General features: G+C 39.4%; 1 long non-coding RNA gene across 1 annotated transcript; it reads left to right on the top strand.

The window, feature by feature from the left end:
* Nucleotides 1-341: 341 nt before the first annotated feature.
* LOC131303863 (uncharacterized) lies at nt 342-5,650 on the top strand. The gene is made up of 2 exons (XR_009192234.1): nt 342-1,659; nt 5,500-5,650. It is a non-coding gene; the product is annotated as an uncharacterized LOC131303863 (long non-coding RNA).
* Nucleotides 5,651-9,154: the final 3,504 nt, after the last annotated feature.

Here is a 9,154-nt window from a genome sequence, read left to right as displayed (position 1 = left end):
AAGACGGACTACTAGTCGATCTATCTATACGAGCAGATGGACAACCGCTGAAATTCTAATTGATTTGGGAAGAAATGGCGCCCTAAGCTTATCCTCGAACAACCTCACAAAATCAATCCCTTTCGGCGTCTCAACCACTATCGCTCCTCCCTCTCCACCTCGACGCTGATGTCGCCGAAAGATCTGCACCATTTTCTCGTAGAGCCGTTTTCTTTGGGGTTGAGGTGATAACCCACTTCGTACTGTGCTCCAACCGAAGGTTTGGTCCTTCTCCTTTATTTTTCCAAAATCTGATCTAAATAGGTTTGTTGCTCTCTCTCTCTCTCTCTCTCTCTCTCTCTCTCACACACACACACACACACACACACGGTCGATCTGCCATTGAACAGGAGATTGAACCATAGCATGAACTCAGCCACAAACCTAGTTGTAGTGGCGATTATCTTAAATATTTGACTGACATATATGTACGGTTAAGCAATTTTAGGGTTGGATTTTGGGGGTTTGTGATTCTGCATTGTTTATCAGAAATTAGGGGTTTTTTTTTGTCTATGTGATTTCTGGGGTTTGTGATTCTAGGATTTGGGCTTTTGTGTCGATTCATTCCAACCTACTTGCTATTTGTCTCAAAATTCGCTATTCGGAGTTGGTAGTATATTTTGTTCTCTTCATTGAATGTGCCGATCAACATTCCAATCCTGAACCACATTGTTTGACTCAGTGTAATTGAGTTGTGAACTTGTGATTTAGGTATATTTTTGAAATGCCAGGATTATTTTGCTAATCCTGACTTTGGATAATCATGTGATTTTTGCTTTTTCTTCACCTACTGTTCTGAATTTGGAATCTGTAGCAAAATAGAAGAAGAAAACAGTTTGTTTCTACTTATCAGTTGACTGGTAAATGCTCGGAAGTTTGAGATTGCCGATGACATGTTCTGGAAGGATGGTAAGCCTGTCCAAATTATTAGTGGGGAAATGCATTATTTCCGGATCCTCCCTGAGGTACTTCCCTTTTGTATTTTGTAAACCTTTTTGTTATAATTTATTGCCTCATGTGTTTGACGACGAGCATGATGTATTCTCGAATAATTCGAGGCATAGACAAAAACATGGTAAATCGCAATACAAATAAGGAAAAAACCAGGATTTCTACTACCCCAGTTTATTCCTGTCAATCTGGGATCCCCCCCTTTTTTTTCCCCATTGGTGGATTGGGTACAGAGTCTACAGAGCCCAGCCTTTGCCGTCCAACATTGCAATATATACTCAAAGGTGGACCTACATATTTTTTTCCAAGGGGTCCCTTAGAGTATGTGTCCTTCTAGAACTGCATGCAAAGAATATGCATAACAAGAACTTGATAATTGATAGAAAAACAATTGTTATGATGGAAATATTGTGTGCTTGATAGAATCTGTGGTTTGATTTTCTGATTTGGTTTTTGATTTTGATGATTGAAGTATTGGGAAGATAGGCTGTTGAGGGCAAAGGCATTTGGTTTGAATACTATTCAGACTTATGTTCCTTGGAATCTGCATGAACCAAGTCGGGGGGAGCTTGATTTCGAAGGCATTGCAGATATTGTCTCTTTTTTAAAAGCAATACCAGAAGTTGGATCTCCTAGTTATGCTACGAGCTGGACCTTATATATGTGCTGGTAAGACAAACTTTCAGTTGCTCAAGGAACCTGAAACAATGCTTTGTAGGAATTTGAAGCAATGCTTTGTGGTATTTGCAAAATTTGTCAAGGTTTCGCATCGAGCCTGTACTCAGTTCATGAAGCTTGAATCCAGAATGCCAGGATTGGCAAAGAGTTTGATTTTTAGTTCATGCCTTGCCTACATTCTCTTGACATAGTGCCCAGGAGTGGATGGGTTGTTTGTTCTACAATAGTGCAACTTTAGAAGTCCACTGGAGTTTATGTAGTGTGTTTGCCTGGCAACAAAATTAAGCAAGAAACTTGCATGAAGTAGATATTTCTTACTGCTTGATGTCCCCTGCCTTTATTATGTACTCTCAATCTCATTGCTTCCTCTACAAACGTTAGTGTAACAACTCCGATTTTTCATTCAATAAAAATCTCGTTGTTATTTGAAATTTCTTAATTTCTCTTAATTGCTCGTTGATTTTCTTATTTGATTCCTTGTTGTTTGTATTTAAGCAATCGAACGCCTTATTATCATAATCCTCGTCTAGAAACCCTAATCGCACTTTGGACCCTCAAGGATCGTTTCTTGACTTATATGCCCTACTTAGCAAGCCTAGTTAGCTTCTAACCGGCTTGAAGGAGTAACCAAACTAGGAAGTCACCTAGTTACTTATCCCTAACCGTAGATGGACCGTTTTGCCCATCTTAAACCTTTTGAACCTTTTGAACCCTAGACTAGAAAGGATTTAATTGTTTTCTTTTATTGTTTTAGTTTTATTCTTTATCCATTGGACGATAAATGTTAGGGGGATTATTATCCATTGGATAATAGAAACCCATTTCTTTATATTAAAAGGATTTTTGAAAGATTTGAACAAGTACTTTGATCTTTTAAAGAAATGACATTTGAAAAGTACTTTTGATTATTTTTTCCAATAAAAGTACCCGAGTAACTATGGACCATTGGACAATAACCATTAGGGTAATCTTTACCCATTGGACAAAATCCTTTTCTTTATTTTATTTGGTAAGTACATATATATATATATATATATCACACGTGTATTTTCAAAAAGGACATGTAGTCTTTTCCAAAAACTTAGTTTAGTATTTAAAGTACCCGTACCTTATTATCCTTTGGATAATAACCGTTAGGGATTTTATTATCCATTGGGTAATAGGCTCATCTTTCAAACAAAGTACTTAACCCATTAAACTAATGTTTTGTTAAGATTCCCGGGAGTACAAAAGTACATTATTATATTAATTAAAGTACGGTACCTTTTGTATTGGTTTAAAGGGTGAATCTTGACCCTTAAAGACTAAATTGCCCTTTTGTACAAAAGTACCTATTGTTTATTTGTATTCTTACATGTTAGTACATACATATATATACATATATACCTAGTACATGAGAGAGAGAGAGAGCCGCGAGGGAGAGAGGGGAGAGAGGCTGAGAGAGAGAAAGAGGGAGAGAGAGAGAAGGAAAGAAGAAGGAAGAAGAGGATGGATTTGATGTGTACTTGACCTTGGTCTTTCAAAGTACTTCAAATCTTTGGTGATATCTTTCCTAGCCAAATCTTAACCCCATTAACCTCCATTGTACAACTTTCAATTGTTTAAGCCGTGAATCTTGTACCAATGTCTCCTCCATTGCAACATATCTTCCAAGAATCCCATCCAAGGACTAACCTAGCCATGCAAGCCTACCAAAGTTAGCTTCCAACCTTTCAATCAACCTTGACATGTGAAATAAAGTGAGACTTAGAGAGAGAAAGAGAGGGGCCGGCCAAGAGGGAGAGAGGGAGAGCCCTTGCCTATAAATAGAAGCTCATTCCAAGCTTAACTCACACCTTCAACCATTGCTCTCACTTCTCTCTAGAAATTCCAAAAGTTCTTGCTTTCAAAGTTCTAGTTTTCTAGTGTTCTTGAGTGTTCTTGAGAGAAACCACCAAACCACCTCCCAAAACCACCGTTAGATCTTTTAAAGTAGCTTAGTTAGTTAGAAAGTTGTTTCTAGGAAAAGAAAGTACAACTCTTTTCCTTTCGAAGCAAAACCGACGCCGTTACGCTGCCGAAATCCAAAACCGACGACCAAATCCTCTTAGCCGACTACTACCGCCAAGAAGCAAGGTAGGATTTCTTTAACTTCCATCCCGGTAGAAATTCCTTATCCCTACTCCTAAGTATAGAGTAGTTTGTATCATAACTCTAAAATAAGTTCATTTGAAAGTAACTTTGATCATTAAGCTTATGTAGATAAGGTTATCTTTGTTTAAAGATGTATGAGATGCATGATGTTGTTATTGTGATTCAAGCATGTTATGTGGTCAAGAGTTGGATAATATTGTTGTATTCATTTTTGAAATTTATAAATGCTCGTTTATGTGGAAAGTCCTACACCACGGAGTCTATGTATGTAACGTGACACGAAAACCAAGAGAATAGAGACATGGCACCTAGGGTGTGTTAACGAAGATAAAAATGTGTATCCAAGGGAAGAAATATTTTGAAACTACATAATGACCGGTTTTGGGTGCATTATGTGAGTTGTGTGTGTGTATACCAATGGGAACCCGGCGCGGCGGAACCATTGTGAGGATACTCGGGAAACCGGCGCGGCGGAACCGAGGTTGGGTGTGTGCTTGGTCATCCGCGGTACGGAGCCAATGCGGTTGTGTGCCAATGGGAACCCGGCGCGGCGGAACCATTGTGAGGATACTCGGGAAACCGGCGCGGCGGAACCGAGGTTGGGTGAGTTAAAAAGGAGTTTTTGAGTAAAAAGGAAAGTGAAGTAAAAACATGGTCTACGACGAGTCTAAGTAATGAACACAATGTTAGTCAAGTAAGGATTGTGGATTTGAATACTTGTTTGAACTATATGCATGATCTAAAGTAGAATTGTTATTATGATCTTTCATCCATAAGTTAAGGGTTAGAGGGTTTGGATAGTTCTATTGAGCTTTTGGCTCACAGTGTTGCCTTTTTGGTGACCCTGGCATATTATACCGGTGGCGACGCGGGTATAATATGTCAGATCTCATAGATGAGCAGGGCGAGCTTTACACCTTGGAAGCCTTCGGAGCCGAGGAGCTAGCTGTGATGGAAGAACAAGCGGAGCTGTAGTTAGGAACCTTAGTTTCCTTCCGCTTGTAATAAAAGTACTCATTTTCATGTTTTTGGTTGTAATAAAAGAGCCAGACTCAGTTTTTATTTCAATAAAATGTTTATTTAACGTACCCAAAATTCGGGGCGTTACAGTTAGCTTTGTTTGAACTTTATGGTGCAACACCATGCATTTGGATTTTCTACAAAAATAATTGTCTCCATCTTTCGTTTAGTTTCTTCTGTTCATTTTCTTCCTCTTTACTTTGACTCCAATAGGCACTGTTTTGAAGGCTGATAATAGAAAACTGGGAAATTTCCTGGAAGTTTGGAAGTTTGGCTCTGACATTCTTTTTTCCCCCTTATACTTGAAGCTCGTCATTGTAAATAACTTATATGTATTATGCATTTGTATTTTTTGCTTGAAGCCATTGCTACTGTCATTCTTGTACTGTCCAAGTTATATTTTCCACTTCTCTTCCTTTCAAGTTCACATGGACTTGTACCTCTGGCTATATTTCATAGGCACTTCCGAATAAGTGAAATACCCTAATGTGATTCAGATTGGCATGATATTCGTATCAATCTTCTGAACGCTTTCCATTGTTTTATGTTAACTTTCTTTTTGTAAACTCTTGTCACTACTGAAAGTTCTTGGTTGTAATTTTCATGACTCATGACTATTTTAATTTCCTCTAATTTTCAGTTAAATTGTCCCCCATTAATAACATCTGTTTTTTGTAGAGTGGGATTTGGGGGGATTTCCTCCATGGTTACTCGCCGTTGAACCAGCTCTGAGATTGAGATCATCAGACCCTGCTTTCCTTTACTTGGTACATTTTCCATTTGTATAATCTCATATGTTAGATATCCTAGCATATGAAGGTTGTATAAATGATAAAAAAAAAATTGGGTAATTGGGTTCATGTGACTGGTCGAGTTTCAATAGCTAGTGTTGCTCGTCCTTGTTCCTCGAAAGCAATGAGGTAGTTGTTTATATGCATTATTTCATTTAATTATGTATGTGTTTGAATAGCTAAGTGGCTCGGCTGGTAGTTAAATGGTAGTTAAATGCGTGTGGTTGAAGTTCCAGCATTTTACATAATTTTCTCACATGAATAGTTATGTTCCACAATCGCTCACGGATTGGTATATGTCGTTCGCCAATTGGACATGGTATGGTTGCTTCTGAGATTGTTCTTGGTTCTTGCTGACAATTATCCATCATATTCTTCTTTTTCTAACTGCAAACATTATGTTGCTTTAAAGTTGTTTTTCTCGTTAATAATTTTCACTATATCTATTGGGTTACTTTGAATAGTTCTATATTTACAGGTATGTGTTCGCCGTTGGGAGCAAAAGGGTATAAACTCGGCCAAAAAGTAAGCTTCAAATTAAGAACATCTCCGTGGGCGAAGAATTGGGGTGCTTGAATGAGATGGCTGCCTAGTTTAGTATTACATTTACTGGAAGAGAGATTACATTAGTGTTTTTTTTATGAGTGTAATTAGTTTGACTCTTAAATGTAGTTTATGCTGGAAAATTATTCTTCAAGCTATTGTAATGAATCTTTGGTTCAATTATTTATCTTACATTGAAATTGTATCGTGTTTGGATGTAATTTGGTGTTGAATGGAATGTAGATTTTCTGCATGAAAATGCTAGTATATTGGCATTTGTAGTATTTGAAAAAAAAGAAGCTAAAATTGGCTAAGATAACGTTCAGAAAACGCTATTGTTTACCTTTAATAGCATTCATTGCATGCTGTAAAAGAAATTAGATAACAGACAAAAAATGCTATCAAAGGTACAAAATACAACAGCGGGCAATAGATGCTATAGAAAGTTCTTTTACAGCGGACAATAAACGCTATAGAAAGTTTTTAACAGCAGACAATGAACGCTTTAGAAAGTTAAGACTTTTAATTGCATGGGCTAATAAGGCGTTCTCCGGAACGCTATCTATTACCTACTATAGCGTTTGTTGCATGCTATTAAAAGCATTTTTGGTTGTAGTGAGACGTACTCGGACGATATTGTACCGTTTTGGTGAGGTTTGGGACCGTATGGACGTACTCGTGCCGTATTGTACCATTTTGGTGTGGTATGGTTCCATATGGACGTACTCGTTTGGTAGCGTACCGTTTTGGTATGGTATGGTACCGTAAGGACGTACTCGCATTGTATTGTACCGTTTTGGTGGGGTATGATTCTGTATGGACGTAGTCGGACGGTATTGTTTGGTAACGTATGGACATACTCGTACGGTATTGTACCATTTTGGTGAGGTTTGGTACCGTATAGACGTACTCGTACGGTAGTGTACCATTTTGGTAAGGTATGGTAGCGTATGGACGTACTCTTACGATATTGTACCATTTTGGTGTGGTATGGTTCTGTATGGATGTACTCGAATGGTATTGTTTGGTATCGTATGGACGTACTCCTACGGTTTTGGTGAGGTTTGGTACCGTATGGACGTACTCGTACGGTATTGTACCATTTTGGTGTGGTTTAGTACCGTATGGACGTACTCGTACGGTATTGTACTATTTTGGTATGCTATGGTTCCGTATGGACCTACTCAGAAGGTATTGTACCATTTTAGTGTCGCATGGTACCGTATCGACGTACTCGTATGTTATTATACGATTTTGGTGTGGTTTTGTACTGTATTGACATACTCGTACGGTATTGTACCATTTTAGTGTGAAATTGTTCCGTATGGACGTACTCGTACGGTAGTTTACCGCTTTGGTATGGTGTGTTACAGTATGGACGTACTCGTACGGTTTTGTACCGTTTTAGAGTGGTATGGATCTGTATGGACGTACTCGGATGCTATTGTTTGGTATCGTATGGACGTACTCAAACGGTATTGTACTGTTTTGGTGAGGTTTGGTACCGTATGGACGTACTCGTACGGTATTGTACCGTTTTGGTGTGATTTAGTACCGTATGGATGTACTCGTACGGTATTATACCATTTTGGTGTGGTATGGATCCGTATGGGCCTACTCGGTCGGTATTGTACCATTTTAGTGTCGTATGGTACCGTATCGACGTACTCGAACGATATTGTACCGTTTTGGTGAGGTTTGGGACCGTATGGACGTACTCGTACCGTATTATACCATTTCGGTGTGGTTTGGTACCGTATGGACGTACGCGGACGCTATTGTACCATTTTGGTGTGATATGGTACCGTATCGACGTACTTGTACGGTATTGTACCATGTTGGTGTGGTTTGGTACCGTATGGACGTACTTGACGGTATTGTACCGTTTTGGTGTGGTATGGTTCCGTATGGACGTACTCGTACGGTAGTGTACCGCTTTGGTATGGTGTGGTACCGTATGGACGTACTCGTACGGTATTGTACCGTTTTAAAGTGGTATGGATCTGTATGGACGTACTCGGATGGTGTTGTTTGGTATCGTATGGACGTACTCGAAAGGTCTTGTACCGTTTTCGTGAGGTTTGGTACCGTATGGATATACTGGTACGGTATTAAACCATTTTGGTGTGATTTAATACCGTATGGACGTACTCGGACGCTATTCTACCATTTTAGTGTGGTATGGTACCGTATCGACGTACTCGTACGGTATTTTACCATATTGTGTGAAATTGTTCCGTATGGACGTACTCGTACGGTAGTGTACCGCTTTGGTATGGTGTGGTACCGTATGGTTGTACTCGTACGGTATTGTACCATTTTAGAGTGGTATGGATCTGTATGGACGTACTCGGATGGTATTGTTTGGTATCGTATGGACGTACTCGAACGGTATTGTACCATTTTGGTGAGGCTTGGTACCGTATGGACGTACTCGTACGGTATTGTACCGTTTTGGTGTCGTTTAGTAACGTATGGACATACTCGTACGGTATTGTACCATTTTGGTGTCGTATGGTTCCGTATGGACCTACTCGGACGGTATTGTACAATTTTAATGTCGTCTGGTACCGTATCGACGTACTCAGACGATATTGTACCGTTTTGGTGAGGTTTGGGACCGTATGGACGTACTCGTACCGTATTGTACCGTTTTGGTGTGGTTTAGTACCGTATGGACGTACTCGGACGCTATTGTACCATTTTGGTGTGGTATGGTACCGTATGGATGTACTTGACGGTATTGTACCATTTTGGTGTGGTATGGTTCCGTATGGACAAACTCGTATGGTAGTGTACTGCTTTGGTATGGTGTGGTACCATATGGACGTACTCGTACGGTATTGTACCATTTTAGAGTGGTATGGATCTGTATGGACGTACTCGGATGGTATTGTTTGGTATCGTATGGACGTACTCGAACGGTCTTGTACCGTTTTGGTAAGGTTTGGGACCGTATGGATGTACTCGTACGGTATTATTCCGTTTTGGTGTGGTTT

Source organism: Rhododendron vialii, chromosome 10a (genome assembly GCF_030253575.1).
Source record: "Rhododendron vialii isolate Sample 1 chromosome 10a, ASM3025357v1".
NCBI classification, from domain to species: Eukaryota; Viridiplantae; Streptophyta; class Magnoliopsida; order Ericales; family Ericaceae; genus Rhododendron; species Rhododendron vialii.
This window is presented reverse-complemented; position numbering and strand designations above follow the sequence as displayed.